The following is a 16746-nucleotide window of genomic DNA, read 5'->3' on the forward strand; positions in this document are numbered from 1 at the left end:
TTGGTGGGACTAGGAGGTTAATGGCTCTGCACAGACTAAATGAGCCAAAGGTCCTGTTTCTATCTCTCCTACATCCCTGTATTCAAAAAGAGCTACTTAACCAACAGGTAAAAACCTAATCACTAAAGTTTAGAATCATCATGCACGCTGACCACCTTGTAGCAAGATCAACTTTTTTGTTCCAATTTTGTTTTCTTGTAAAAGTTGCGTATAATTTATGACTATTTTGAGAATGCAGCTTATACAATTCTAGTGTATGTGTCTGTAATGCCGCTGCAGGTAACGTGCATACATGTACTTGTGCATATGACAATAACCTCAACTTTGATTAAGGAAAATGTAATCACTGTACCAGTCCAAATGGAGAAAGGAAGGTGAAGGCAGACCAAATCATGCATTATAATGGCACAATTGTGAAGTTCAAGAAGATAGAAAATAAATATACTCCAACAATAAACATCCAATTCCAATGCCTGCCCTCCATTACACTCCACCAAACACATCTAACCTTTGTTTTCGTACTTCCCTCCCTACATTTGGTATCTTCTCTCTCTACTCCCAGGCTATTTTCCTGATGTAAGGTTTCAAACTGAAATATTGAGAATTCTGCCCCTCCTCCAGATTCTGTTCAGTCCAACTGAGATCCTCCAGCATGTTGTTTGTGTTTTGGTTCTCAGTAGCTGCAGTCTCTTGTGTCTCAATAACATGTTAGTTGGAGTAGCAGAGAAGAGGTCAAGGGGTAGAACAAGGGCACCAAAGGGCTGTAAAAGAGCAAGGGATGGAACAAGGGGTGGAACAAGGAGTGAATCCAGAAATCAAAGATGCAAAGGGAATTGGGATTTCCTAATATCAGAGCTGCCTGATAGTATGGAAGACAAATGTAATGTAAGCATTCATTTCAAGAGACCTAGAATACAAAAGCAAGGATGTAATCCTGAGTCTTTAGAAGGCATTGGTCAGACAATATCTATTTAAAGATACAGCACAGAACAGGCCCTTCCGGCACAATGAACCACACCATCCAGCAACTCACCTATTTAACTCTAGACTAATCGCAGGATATTTTACACTGAGCAATTAACCTAATAACCGGTGTGTCTTTCAACTGTTGGAGGAAATCGGAGCACCCCACAGTCACAGAGAGAACATACAAATGTTCCATAGATAGCAGCAGAATTGAACTCTGAACTCCAGCACACTGAGCTGTGGTGGCATCACACTAACCACAAGTCACCATGGCACCCCATTTGGAGTATTGTGAGGAGTTTTTGGCCCCATATCTGGCTGGCATTGGAGACTGTCTAGAGGAGGTTTACAAGAATGATCCTGGGAATGAAACTGTTGATGTATGGAAAGCATTCGAAGGCTCTGGGCCCACACTCTCTGGAGTTTATAAGAATGATGGGAGATCTCATTGAAATCTGTTGAATATTGAAAGACAGATTGAATTTTGTGGTAGATTGCAGACAGCCGCAACTCAGTGTTTTGAACTATATATTTTTTGTGTAACTGTATTTTACTGGTATGTATGCTTTCTATCTTAAATGAGCTATATATGTGCCCTGAACTGTGTGTGATTGTTGGTGCTGTGTTTTGCACCTTGGCCACAGAGTAACAAACACAGTTTTGTTTGGCTGTATTCATGGGTATTCGTGTATGGTTAAACAACACTTAAACTTGAACTCAAATTGACATGGAGAGGATGTTTCCAATAGTGAAAGTGAGCATAGCCTCAGAATTGAAGGACATCTCTTCGAAAAGAAATGAGGAGGAATATTTTTAGACGGAAGTTGATGTGTGTTTGGAAATCACTGCCACAGACAGCTGTTGGATGCTAAGTCATTGAGTATATTCAAAACAGAGATTAATATGTTCTTGATTAAGAAGGGTGTCAAAAGTTACAGAGAGTTTGCAGGAGAATAGGGTTGGGTAGGAATCTAAAACAGCCATGATTGAATGGTGGAGCAGATTTGATAGGCCAAATGGCCTAATTCTACTTCTATGTCTTATGGTTTTATGGAAAAAAGGTAATTTCCTGACAAGGTGAAAATATATGGTCATTAAAGGGCAGTCAAGTATGTTTCGTTGAAGAGCCTGGCCTGCTGGATTATACAAATGAAAGAAAAAGGTAAAAAAAAAAAGGGTATAGGAGCAAGAATTAACTAAAAGAAGGAATGAGAATTTTGGAGAATTCAATACTGAGTTCTTCAAGCTGCAGCATGTCCAGACATGAGGAGATTCTCATTGAGGATATTTACTGACCTGCAGAGTTATTTCCAGAATATTCTGATTTTATTTATGTTCTTTAGTCTGACAGAAATATAATCTAAATTAAAGTTATCTGCAACATTGCTCAGCTCTCCCTATCCCAGTGTCCTTTCTGCTGCCAAGTCCATGAGTTAATGTACACCACCAATAATTGGCAATGAATTAAGTTTGTTCTACATGTGGACATTATCAAATGTGATGAATACAATAGACAAATGAATGAAATTGAATCTGTCATCTCTGGCCAAGATGTCAGTGAAGAATTAGTACAGGAGATGTAATTGCTTTTCTGTAAATTGCTATGACTGCAAAAGGCAGCAGTTTATTTAAGTTGCACATATATTATACCCCAGCTATGAAGGTCAAATTATTTGAAAGATTAACAAGGTAGAATTCTGAAGCATCTCTACATCAACACCAGAAGCTAGGGATCCATTGTCTTTTCATATTCTCTTGAATGTAGTTCAATATTTGATTGCATTTGTTATATCAAATATTTTGTCTTTCATTTTTGAGACTGGGGAAGATTGGAGGAGGACGGTGATGTCTGAAAAGACGATGTTGTCCAAGTTGCATGCCATCTTCGACATTGACTCCCATCCACCCCATAAAGTAATGGTTAGGCACAGGAGTACATTCAGCCAGAGACTCATCCCACCAAGATGTAACACTAAGCGTCATAGGAAGTCATTCCTACCTGTGACCATCAAACTTTACAGCTCCTCCCTCGGAGTGTCAGACACCCTGTGCCAATAGGCTGGTCCTGGACTTATTTCCACTTGGCATGATTAACTTATTATTTAATTATTTATGCTTTTATACTGCTATATTTCTTCACTATTCTTGGTTGGTATGGCTGTAATGAAACGCAATTTCCCTTGGGATCAATAAAGTATGTCTGTCTGTCTGTAAATTGGATGGGTAGAAGAAAGAGGAGATGGGATAAGCTGGAGGAGGAACAGATGTGAAGGGCATAATTGGGAACTTATGAGGGACAGTTTGGATATAGCAAGCTGAGAAATACTGGAAGTAAGGAGGGGTGAGAAGACTGAAGAAGGGGAGGATTAGGGATGTGTAGAAACAGGGAGAGGTGTGGAGGTTAGACATTGGGTTTGCAAGAGCTACACTACTCTGCAAATTCTTCTGGGAAGCTGCATAACTCAACATTGCCAGGATAAAGATCTTCATAACTGATATGATTGAAATAGCACAACCCAAATTATAAAATGATGCACATTCTCTTGGTTCAACCAGTCTTTGACTCTGCTCATGCTAGGCTTCACACAGTGTGGCTGTGCCTTCTTCTATTCAATAGTTCAGCCACTGACTGGATTTCTGATCAAAGGGCCATTCATCACTGCAAGGGCTAGCAAATACTGCTGGCTCACTGCACACTGATGCAGTGAGATCATAGCTAGCACCTGAGGGAGTTAAAACAATTTCTGATTAGATAAAGCTGTAAGTGCTATACTAAAAGCATTGGAGGAACTTAGTGGGTCAAGCAACATCTTTGGAAGGAAATGGACAGTCAACACTTCAGGTCGAGAACTTTTAGCCGGTAGGTATCATGAAACTCACTGCCCAATAACATTGAATTTTGGAAGTAGAATGTGACTGATATGTACTATCATATCAAGAGTTTAGCACATATAATTAAGATAGATTACTAATCCTATCTGTACCTAGTTACAACCCATTATGCTGCAGGCATTTAGGGCAGCAATGAAGGTCCTTCATCTCTGGTGATGTTCAGAACTTCCTTCATCACTTCTTCTCAGTTTTCACTATCAGTCATGCAAGTCCCGGGTGGAGTCTCAGGAATACCATCACACTCAGATGTAGAAGGATTCCTTATTGTTGTTTCTGTAGCAGTTTTATTTTACCAATCATTGTTGGAGCCCTGAGCTGAACCCCCCAACCTGGAGGACCAGTGGACTACTCCCGTTCTGGTCTCGATCCTTCAACCTGCTTAGTATTGAAGGCTCTACCAATGCGTAATGCCTTGATTCCAGCCTACATAGCTCTTCGAGGCACACACATCTTCAAACCAGGACAAGGTTGTGGCCTTCTTGGAGGATCTGTACCTAGATCTGTGTTTAAATCACGCTGAACAAACATTCTCTTTTTCTACATTAAATACATTTTGTTTTCATTGACCAATTATATTATGACTTGTTCACACTCAACAATGCAACTTACAGCTTACCAAGCAAGTTAATATTATTTTTATTATTGTGATTTGGCAAAGCTGTTTGAACAGATAATAAAACTTTACAATCAAATCCAAGTGTAATCCAAATCAGCTTGTATTTATGTAGCTCATTATCTCACCTCTTAGAAAAGCCTGAAGAAATTTCATGTAATATTTTGAAGTGTAATTAATGTTAAATGAACATGCTAATTAAATTAAAAATACAACATTGCTTGAAAAGAATTAAGTCCTAACAAAAATTGCTTGAGATTCTGGTGCCTAAATATTCAAGGTTAGTGGTTCTGCGATTACTTTGTATAAATAACACAATAACTTTAGACAAGGTATATCTGTATAGTTAGTATACATATGAAATTTTTTCTGTGTAAAGGTGATGCTCCATACAGTGAAATGATAAATTATCACAAGGTTTCTTACCTTGCATCGTAGATCCAAATTTAAAGAGCTGTTTGGAACAAGATTATTATAGATAATAATAATTATCTGTTCATCTGGGTCACTCTGGATTTTAGTAGTGCAATTTTTCTGTGCTATTGGACGCTATTATTATTAATTTTCTAATACCCTATAAATTCACTTATTTTTAAAGATGTTAACAGAACCAGTTTAGTGAATCTAGTACACTTAAAGAAAACATGGAAACAGTACCAGGTGAGTTCACAAGCAGTGTGGGTACCCTATGCTTTGGTGAATGGAGGAAACTGCATGAATGTGGGAACCAGGATCCAGCAATATATCCAATTTGTTGGATAGAGGATTACAGATAACAAATTGCTCCAATAAGATTACTAATGGTTTGCAAAATTAAACATTGTTCCAGTAACAGTGATTACACACCATAAGTAGTTGACTAGATATACTGTTGCGAGGTTCTTCTCAAAGTCATGAAAAGCACCCTATAAGTTCTTTGTACTTGCAATAGGTTTTGATCGACATCTGATATCAAGAACTATTCAAACTACAAATTCTCACCTATTCAGTGAATGATTTTATGAAATATGAAGCACAATGTTAATATTTATTTTTAGTTTACTATATATTTTCTCATTCTTAAAACAATTTTCTCTCTCATTACTTATTGTCACTAATTGACATTCTCTTCTGTTTGCTTCTCTGTCTTTCAGTTCATTGGTTAAAGAAATACCCAGTGGGTTACCGTGCTCACATAGCTCTGAGGTGGCCAGTTACCCCAACTGTGTCTTTACTAACTTGCAATTGAGCTACTTGGTTAGACAAAGAAAAGTAAATTGAAGGGTTTAACTAACTATGAGTTGCTTTGCAATAGCAATATCTGGAGCAATAGTAACATGCTTATCCTATGCATGACCCCCAACACAACCAACTCAAGTTAAAGGAAGGGAAGGAACTGTAAAATTTCTTGATGTTACATTGAAGCAGGAGTTTTGCAATAATTTATTACTTATTGGCATAGGAAATAAAAATGCTGCAGAGATATTTTTTCCTTGGATAAGTCCAGGATCTAAAAAACACATGGTATCCATGAAATTGTATCTCAAAGTCAATACATCCTTTTGTTATCATTGTAAGTCTTTGAACTTGTTCAGTGCTCATAAAAATCATTTTCTTATCTAGCTTAGTAATTTGCTTGTGACTTGTTACTGCTGTAGTCAATTATATCTGGCATATGTTGTCAAGGAAACAATGACAACTACCATGCAGGACAGAAAAATCTCCCTCAGCTGCATTCACATTACTGTTTATACACTTCCAGTATTGATCACAAACATGTTAAATGGATTTAAATAATTTTAAAACTCAAATAAATAATTGTGGAACTCTTTCACTAAAATAGCCAATAGATCATGATATTATTTAAGAATGATCAAGTTAATTCAATCATTCTAACAAGGAAAATAAAGTTGTAGGACCTGAATGTTTGAAGTAGAAATAGAAATCCCGGCTATTATCAACATATTAAGCAGCAGTTCTGGAAATTTAAAAAAATTATCATTTTGAATCAATATTCAGAATTACTTCAGCAGTTAGTATATACTGAGGTCTGAATCAAGGAACTTTTGCCAACAGTTAACAGTCAGCAAATGTATATATTCATTCTCAGAGAAACACAGTCATGGAGTTGGGAAGGACAGAAATGAACAATTTGGTCTACAATTTCTATGCCAATCCTTTTAGCCCTTCTAGGCTAATTATATTTGTCCCCATTAGGACTGCTGCCTGTCTAAATGTCCCTTAAACATAGTAATCACATCTGATTCCTTCACCTCCTCTGGTAGGATGTTCCTGATATTAATTACTCTCTGTATAAAATAACCTATTCCTCTGATCCCTCACAGTAGAAATACTGCAAAAAAAACCAAAACACTTTCTATCTATTATTGTAGGCAAAGTCATTTTAAAAGCTACTGAATATTGAAGTACCTGAGAAAGTAGCAGTCACACATCTGAATCAGATAGTTCTGGAGTCAAAGGAAAATCCAAAGTTTTGAGTGTGTGATTTGGAATGATATACCAATGTAGCTCCGAGTTGATAGAAAAACTCCCGAGACACTTCTTTGAGAATGAATATGTTTCTGTGCAGTGGTGCAGCTGATGGAAGTGATGCCTTCAAGCTCCACGACACAGGTCTAATCCCAACCTATACAGTATCTGCAGAGAATGTGCATGTTTTTCCCTGTAACTAAGTGGGATTCCTCCTGGCACTCCAGCTTCCACCTACCTTTCAAATAAATGCAGGTTGATATGTTAACAAGACACTGTAAATTGCCCCTAGTGTTGATAAGTGATAGGGCCTGGAGGGAAGATAATGAAATATAGTTAGAAAACAGTGGAATTAATGAAAAAATGAATACAGATGTGTTTTTGATGGTCAATTTCCATGCTATCATCTATCTCTCGAGAAACATCTCAAAGAATAAGATTGGTTGGTAAAGTAGTATATTTCTAAAAAGCAAGCACATCTATATTAGCAATATATTTCCTAATTACTTCAGAGACATTGCTTCAGAAGTGCTGCTGTGTTTATAAATGTGACTTCATAAGCTTATGAAAGGAACAATACAAGTGCTGATCTTGTTGATGTGTGGTGGAGAGTATATTGACTGATTGCATCACAGCCTGGTATGGAAACACCAATGCCCTTGAACAGAAAATCCTACAAAAAGTAGTGGATACAGCCCAGTACTCACAGGTAAAGCTCTCCCCACCACTGAGCATATCTCCATGAAATATTGTCGTAAAAAAGCAGCATCCATCATCAGGAACCCCTACCACGCAGGACATACTTTCATCTCACTGTTGCCATCAGAAAGAAGGTAGTGGAACCTTGGGGCTCACACCACCAGGTTCAGGAACAGTTATTACCCCTCAACAGTCAGGCTCTTGAACCAAATTGGATAAATACACTCAACTCCATTTTCCCCATCATTGAAATGTTCCCAAAACCTATAGACTCACCTTCAAGGACTCTTTATCTCATATTCTTGATATTTATTGCTTATTTATTTATTAATTTTTTTTTTCTTTTCGTATTTGCAGTTTGTTGTCTTTTGCACACTGACTGAACACTCAAGTTGATGCAGTCTTTCATTGATTCTATTATGGTTATTATTCTACTATGGATTTATTGAGTATGCCCACAAGAAAATGAATCTCAGGGTTGATATAAATGGTGATATAAATGGACTTTGGTAATAAATTTACTTCAGACTTTATGATCATTTAACTGTGCATCACCGCTATGTCTGAAACCATTTCACCTAAACAGTTTGAATGGGATAGAGACACAAAGATTCGAATAAATTTTCAACTGGTGCATCCTAGATAAAGATGAAAAATAGAGAGAGAGAAAACAAGTTAGACAGGAGATTCCTGTTTTCTTGCTTTCTAGCAGAACAATAAAGTTGTTTTGGAAACTCATTAAATTGATAGAGATGTGCATTCGGTTTTGTCCATAAACTGGTCATTTTAGTGTTCCAGAATGTAAGGAAGTTGGAGATTGTAACTTGGGCAATTCCATTTAATGATTACTCCACTGCTCTCACATTGTGTATGTACAAAGCTGTGGTAACTCTCCATCATGTCCAACAATGACAGGAAATCATTTGAAGTGGGAAAGCTATTTCACTGGGGCATTTCCACTCTCTCAACCTCAGAAATCTAAGTCCAGCGGTACAAACCTTGCAGTCAGTAAAGAACTTAATATCATCTAGTTCTGCGTCAAGCTCTTTGGTTATCATCTCCGACATCTCAACTGCTAGAACAGCAGAACTGAGTTCAAGCCTTGGTATGATGAGATCTGGTTGAAGATCAAGCTTTTCCCTATGCAGGATGAATCCAACTTCACTATACCCAACAGTGTCTCTGACCTTCACATATCCAATAGAAGCAATAGCTTTAGTTGATGCATCACAGAAGGTACAGATCTCCTTTTTTTCTTGAACTGTAGATAGCAGAATTGTGTAGCTTCTTAGAATCATCAAACCTTTAAGATCTTAAACAGAAGAGTGTCTCTGCTGTTGCAGCTCATGTTGCTCATTAGTGAATGGGATATCCCATCCACAAATCTCCAAGGTCGACTCTCTTGACATGAAGCATCCCTGGATACTGACTACAGCATCAAATCTGAGGGTCAAATAGACTGTTGATTGTCAATAGCATGCAACAACACATAGAGTATCTTTCAGTGTCAGTGACCTAGAAAATCAGGGTGTTAGTAATGAGGTCCAATCCAAGGACCAGATAACTCTGCATTGGAGGGATAAACAGACACCCCTCCTTTGACTCCATGAAAAATCCACTGGCTTTTCTTCTGGCAACTTCTGATGTTCAAGAGCATGTCTTTCGAGTGTATGGGGAAACAGAGCCTTGAGTACGGAATGTATAAATGAATGTTGATTCATTGGTTATGGGGAACAAGGAAATGACAGACGAGTTGAACAGGTACTTTGGATCTGTCTTCACTAGGGAAGACAAAAACAATCTCCCAGATGTAATAGTGGTCAGAGGACCTATGGTAAAGGAGGAACTGAAGGAAATTCACATTAGGCAGAAAATGGTGTTGGGTAGACTAATGGGACTGAAAGCTGATAAATCCCCAGGGCCTGATGGTCTGCATCCCAGGGTATTTAAGGAGGTGGCTTTAGAAATTGTGGATGCATTTGTAATAATTTTCCAATGTTCTACGGATTCCGGATCAGTTCCTGTGGAATGGAGGGTGGCTAATGTTATCCCACTTTTTAAGAAAGGAAGAAGAGAGAAAGCGGAAAACCAGTTGGAAGAGGCAAGCATATATGCAGAGTTAGAAGCGTTGATGCTACAATGAGAAGCTGATGCAGCCATGGTGGAAGCACAAGTGTTGGAAAACGCTGAAGAAATGCACATTCTGGATGAAACAGGAAAATCTGTATCAGAAAGGGTCAAATTGGAACACACCAGCAAATATGTCCAATGTCAAATTGAGCTGCAGATTCGTTCTCCCTCTCCATACTTTCCTGTTGGCTTCTCATGTCACTTGAAATCACAGGGAAGCTTCGTTGCATTGCGTCCACCTGGGGAAAACAACTCACAATTGCAACCTTGCAACAAACTCAAGTATGAAAGGGCTGACTACAAATACTTCCCGACACCAAACTTATCAGATCTGGTGAGAGCAGAGACAAAGGCTGAAGACAGAATATCAAATCCCATCATGAACATACACGCTCGGTCATATGCCCCCCAACATAATCCCCCAGCCAGCACGACACCTGCAGCAGAACCCTTGGAACAGTATTTAGCATGATGAGACCTCGTCAATTCAGGACTGATTTGACGATAAGCCTGAAAATTACTGTGCATGGTACTCCTCGCTGACCAGTGTGACTGGCGGAGTCCAGCTCACAGCAACCCAAGAGCTGGACCTTATGACTAAATGGCTGGGAAAGGAATCAAGTAAGCAGGTGAAATGCATATGCTCATTGTACATCAGCAACCCCAAGCTAGCCTTAGGCAAAGCATGGGAAAGACTTTGTGCGTGCTATGCGGCCCCTGAAATTATTGAAAGGGAGCTATTTCAACGCTGGACAATTTTCCTAGGGTGTCAGCCAAGGACCACACTAAATTATGATTTACTCATGGGTGATTGAAGGTACTAAAGAAGACGGATATTTAACTGGCCTGTCGTATCTAGATACTTCACGCAGAATTGGACTGATTGTGGACAAACTTCCATTTAGGCTGCAGGAAAGGTGGGTGTCTATTGGCTCAGAATACAAGAAAGAGAATGGTGGTCGATTCCCTCCCTTTAAGTATTTTAGTAGGTTAGTATGCAATGAGGTGAAGAAGCAAAACAACCCTAGCTTCTTGAATCAAGGTAAGGCCATTTTCAGTAAGGCTTTTGACAAGGTTCTGCACGGAAGGTTAGTTAGGAATGTTCAATCATTAGGTATTAAGATTGAAGATGTAAAATGGATTCAACAGTGGCTGGATGAGAGATGCCAGAGAGTAGAGGTGGATAACTGTTTGTCAGGTTGGAGGCCAGTGACTAGTGGCATGCCTCAGGGATCTGCACTTGACCCAATGTTGTTTGTCATATACAATAATGATCTGGATTATGGGGTGGTAAATTGAATTACTAAATATGCAGATGATACTAAGATAGGTGGTGTTGTGGATAATGAAATAGGTTTTCAAAGCTTGTAGAGAGATTTAGGCTAGTTAGAAGAGTGGGCCGAAAGATGGCAGATGGAGTTTAATGCTGATGTGTGAGGTGCTACATTTTGGTAGGAATAATCAAAATAGGACATACATGGTAAATGATAGGGCATTGGAGAATGCAATCGAACAGAGTGATCTAGGAATAATGGTGCATAGTTCCCTGAAGGTGGAATCTCATGTGGATAGGGTGGTGAAGAAAGCTTTTGGTATGCTGACCTTTATAAATCAGAGCATTGAGTATAGGAGTTGGGATGTAATGTTAAAAATGTACAAGGCATTGGTAAGGCCAAATTTGGAGTATTGTGTACAGTTCTGGTCACCAAATTATAGGAATGATGTCCAAAAATAGAGAGAGTACAGAGAAGATTTATTAAAATGTTACCTGGGTTTCAGCACCCAAGTTACAGAGAAAGGTTGAACAAATTAGGTCTTTATTCTTTGGAGCGTAGAAGGTTGAGGGGGGACTTGATAGAGGTGTTTAAATTTATGAGGGGGATAGATAGAGTTGATGTGGATAGGCTTTTTCTATTGAGAGTAGGGGAGATTCAAGCAAGAGGACATGAGTTGAGAGGGGACAAAAGTTTAGGGGTAACACGAGGGGGAGTTTCTTTACTCAGAGAGTGTTAGCTGTGTGGAACGAGCTTCCAGTAGAAGAGGTAGAGGTAGGTTTGATATTGTCATTTAAAGTAAAATTAGATAGGTATATGGACAGGAAAGGAATGGAGGGTTGTGGGCTAAGTGCAGGTTGGTGGGACTTGGTGAGAGTAAGCGTTTGGCATGAACTAGAAGGGCCGAGATGGGCTCTTTCCATGCTGTTTCCATGTTATATGGTTATAAGGTAGCACCACAACTCACACCAAACCAGTCAAATCCATCTTGAACAATTTTAACATCAACAAACCCGTCTCAGTGCATAAAACCGAAGTCTGCACAACCAACAATGACGCTAGCAAGAATTGTCCATTGCACAACAAACCCCACCCCCTCAAAAAGTGCAGAATGTTTAGAAACAAATCCTTTGACAAAAGAAAGGCCCTTCTCAGGAAAAAAAGAATATGTTTTAAGTGCTGTTTCTCTACCTCCCACCTCACTAAAGAGTGTATGTTCCCTGTAAAGTGCTCGGAATGCAACAGCACTAATTACAATGGGGCCGTGCATCCCGGCCCGTCACCGCAAACTGGCAAGGCTCCTTGACTCTCACAAGAAAATGGCGGGGAGGGAGACGATCACCCTGATTCAACCATTCTCAGCTCGAGCTGCACAGAAGTTTGCGGTTCAGGTCAGTCAAGCCGTTCATGCTCAAATATCTGCCTCACTAAGGTATACCCTAAGGGAGACAAAGGCAAGGCCATCAAAGCCTATGTAATTCTGGATGACCAGAGTTCTTCGAATTGCTCAGCGTAGAGTAATCCATTCCCATGCTACCTCAGAACTTCCTCTGGCATTGCAGAAACTTCTGGCAGGAAGGCAGAAGGCTTCTAGCTTGAGTTACAAGATGGTAAATTTGTCATCTGTCTCCCTCCGGTCTTGGAGTGCAATGAGATCTTGAATAAGTGACCCAAGATTCCGACTCCAAGCGCAGTGCTACACCAGTTGCATCTCCACCACATTGCCAAGTACATCCCAGAACTGGATCCAGAAGCAGAAATACTCCTGCTATTCGAAAGAGGCATTCTTATGGTGCATAAATTCAGGTAGCAGGTCAATGGACCACACGACACCCCCTTCGCCCAACATCTGGATCTGGGCTGGGTGGTAATAGGGGAGGTATGCCCTAGCAATGTACACAAACTGACAGTTAAAACGCTCAAGAGTAACGTGCTAGACAGTGACCACCATTCAATTTTTCAGACCTCCACAAGCATTATGCTTATCAAAGAAGCACAACAAAGACACAAGCATAGTAAGGTAACTGAGAAGACACTGAGATAGTCAGTCTTCACCAAAACTGAGCACGACAATAAACTTGCTCCATCAGTGGAAGACTCCATCTTCTTAAAAATAATGGACACCAAGGTCTTTAGAGATGAAGCAAACAATTGGGTCACCCCACTACTGTTCAGAGAACCACACCAGCCCTTGCCAAACAACAAAGAGCAGGAAGTCGTGGAGACCTGCCCACCTGATGACTGTGCTCCAGCGATCGAGGACCTAGATCTAGGTGGAGAAACTATACCCACACAAAAGAGTTTGGGTCTCCTTTGGGAGATAACGACAAACACATTCACGTTCTCCATGCTGACCATGAACAAACCATTCACCCGCCGTGGAGTTCTCTCCACTTTCAACAATGTTTTCAATCCCCTGGGTTTACTGGCGCCAGTTACAATCCAGGGAAGAGCCCTCCTCAGAGAACCTACCTCCAAGCTCTCCAATTGGGACACTCCGCTACCAGAAGACAAGCTAAGCAGATGGGAAGCTTGGAGAGATTCACTTCAAGACCCAAGACAGCTTCATGTCCCACATGGTGCTCCCTGCTCTCAGAAGCCAGCCAAAGCAATAGAAATCTGGATTGGTTATGACAAGGAAGAATGAGCACAATACTTTGACAACCTGGAATCCAGTTTAAAGGAAATTGGTGATATTGTCTACATTTACCTCATTGGAAAAGAAGACACTCGGGCACACTCACTGGCAGTGCATTTGCACTGTGATGATGACGCTATCAGTGTCAGAGGGCAAAATCAATTGCGCCAGCAGATTACTGCTGGATGCAAGCATGGAAGTGACCCGTATGTTGTAGATGTCCCTATGTGGAAGTGCAACATGGAGACAATGGACTGGGAACAATGTGCATTGCTGCTAAGGGATTGTCTTCAGCACACGCTTGTATCAGTCCCAAGTGAAGATGCCGTTTATTCATTGGGTGGGAAAACCCTTCAGGGTACACCTTCCAGTGCTGTCATTATTATGTGGCCATGTGATAACGTGTGTGTTGAAACTAATCAGCTGGAGATTGCAGTGTCTTGTGCTGTTGGTGTTAACCTTAATGAAACTACCTATCTACTGGCTGGGGAATAGATAACCAAACCATCTCATCTCATTCAGTGTTTTGACATGCGTTCCAGGACATGCTAGTAAAAGTCATATCTCCTCCCCTTTGCAGGCCGTACGCATGCTGCAATTCACAAGGATATGATTTTTATAATAGCTGAGGGAGATTCTCTGCTATGTTACAATCCACTATTTGACAGCTTCACCAGACTGGGCTTCCCAGAGGTTTGGAATCCTGTGTCCTCCCTGTGGAAGATTGCCAGCTGCAATGGGTGTATTTATGTTTTCAGAGGTAAGTGTAAAAAGGGTGATGCCAAAACATTAAAATTCAACCCAGCCACATCTGTAGTATTAGTGATAAGTGGAATTGAGATATTGTTGACAAATTGGCAATTTGTTTTGGCGTGATTCTGACCAAGTTCAACAAACTGCAGTTTTTAGGATTTCATTTGTTGAGCGCACGGTTACTTTTTTAACCTTCTGTAGATGATAACAAAATTTCAGTACGTTTGTCTTCTAAGACATTAACTGACCTAAACAATGTCAAACTATTGTCATGTTCTATTCCAGACTGACCATTTGTAGAGGTTGTTCTACTCCTACCTAAAGACTGATCTAGAGATTAAAGTTCTATACCATGTTCATAGTGACCTTACAAAAGTCAGGCGGGGAGTGTGTTGCCCTTAAGGCATTTATTTAACTTCATTAAATTTCTGCTTGAAATAATTTGCTTGTAACTATTTTCTAGTTAAAGTTAAAGGTTGATAACTATGTTACAGTTTAACAAAGGTAAAATTCATTGTCTATGGTATATTGCAGTATGTGATGAAGTCACCTCCGGTTTTGCCCCTTTTTGTGGGTAACTTCCGGTTCAGAGAAAGAGGAAGGTGGGAGCCCATACATGCAGCATGAACGTAAAAAGCTCCATTTCCACTGACAAAGAAACGTTATAGAAGAAACGCCATAAGTTCATATGGCAGTAGACATGCTGAAGTTAAAATATTAACGCTGATACTGTTAAAGGAAACAATGGTTGATGAGGTTTATTTTCTTGTGCCATTGATAGCATTGCTGGAAAAGTTGTGTTGGAGTCTACCTAAAACCTTTGATGTTCAATACACTACATAAATGCTTAAGCAGATTCTGCCTGTATGTTGTATCTTTGATGAGACTCCTTTGTAATACAGTTTGTTATAGTTCTATTTTTACAGGTATTTACAATGCAAATATGGTTTCAAGAATGAAACAGGCACTGTATATGTTTTGTATTATTTTATCAACAGTTTTCACCATACGATGTTAATGTGGAAGAGTGAACAGTAAACAACAGACAATAGACAATAGACAATAGGTGCAGAAGTAGACCATTCGGCCCTTCGAGCCTGCATCACCATTGTCAGATCATGGCTGATCTACTACTATCAATACCCAGTTCCTGCATTGTCCCCACATCCCTTCATTCCCCTATCCATAAGATACCTATCTAGCTCCTTCTTGAAAGCATCCAGAGAATTGGCCTCCACTACCTTCCGAGGCAGTGCATTCCAGACCCCCACAACTCTCTGGGAGAAGAAGTTTTTCCTTAACTCTGTCCTAAATGACTTACCCCTTATTCTCAAACCACGCCCTCTGATACTGGACTCTCCCAGCAGCTGGAACATATTTCCTGCCTCTATCTTGTCCAATCCCTTAATAATCTTACATGTTTCAATCAGATCCCCTCTCAATCTCCTTAATCCCAGTCTCTCTAACCTCTCTGCGTAAGGCAGTCCAGACATCCCAGGAATTAACCTCGTGAATCTATGCTGCACTTCCTCTATAGCCAGGATGTCCTTCCTTAACCCTGGAGACCAAAACTGTACACAATACTCCAGGTGTGGTCTCACCAGGGCTCTGTACAAATGCAAGAGGATTTCCTTGCTCTTGTACTCAATTCCCTTTGTAATAAAGGCCAACATTCCATTAGCCTTCTTTATTGCCTGCTGCACTTGCTCATTCACCTTCAGTGACTGATGAACAAGGACTCCTAGATCTCTTTGTATTTCTCCCTTACCTAACTCTACACCTTTCACATAATAATCTGCCTTCATGTTCTTACTCTCAAAGTGGATAACCTCACGCTTATTCACATTAAATGTCATCTGCCAAGTATCTGCCCACTCACCCAGCCTATCCAAGTCACCCTGAATTCTCCTAACATCCTCATCACATGTCACACTGCCACCCAGCTTAGTATCATCAGCAAATTTGCTGATGTTATTTTCAATGCCTTCATCCAAATTGTTGACGTAAATTGTAAACAGCTGTGGTCCCAATACCGAGCCCTGTGGCACCCCACTAGCCACCACCTGCCATTCTGAGAAACACCCATTCACCGCTACCCTTTGCTTTCTATCTGCCAACCAGTTTTCTATCCATGTCAATGTCTTCCCCCTGATGCCCTGAGCTTTGATTTTACCCACCAATCTCCTATGTGGGACCTTATCAAATGCCTTCTAAAAATCGAGGTACACTACATCCACTGGATCTCCCCCATCTAACTTCCTGGTTACATCCTCGAAAAACTCCAACAGATTAGCCAAGCATGATTTACCCTT

The 16746-nt window shown here is 40.1% G+C and overlaps 1 pseudogene; it reads left to right on the plus strand.

The window, feature by feature from the left end:
* Positions 1-13159: 13159 nt before the first annotated feature.
* LOC132407249 (kelch repeat and BTB domain-containing protein 4-like) lies at positions 13160-14557 on the plus strand (annotated as a pseudogene).
* The last annotated feature ends 2189 nt before the right edge of the window (positions 14558-16746 follow it).

Source organism: Hypanus sabinus, chromosome 18 (genome assembly GCF_030144855.1).
Source record: "Hypanus sabinus isolate sHypSab1 chromosome 18, sHypSab1.hap1, whole genome shotgun sequence".
NCBI classification, from domain to species: Eukaryota; Metazoa; Chordata; class Chondrichthyes; order Myliobatiformes; family Dasyatidae; genus Hypanus; species Hypanus sabinus.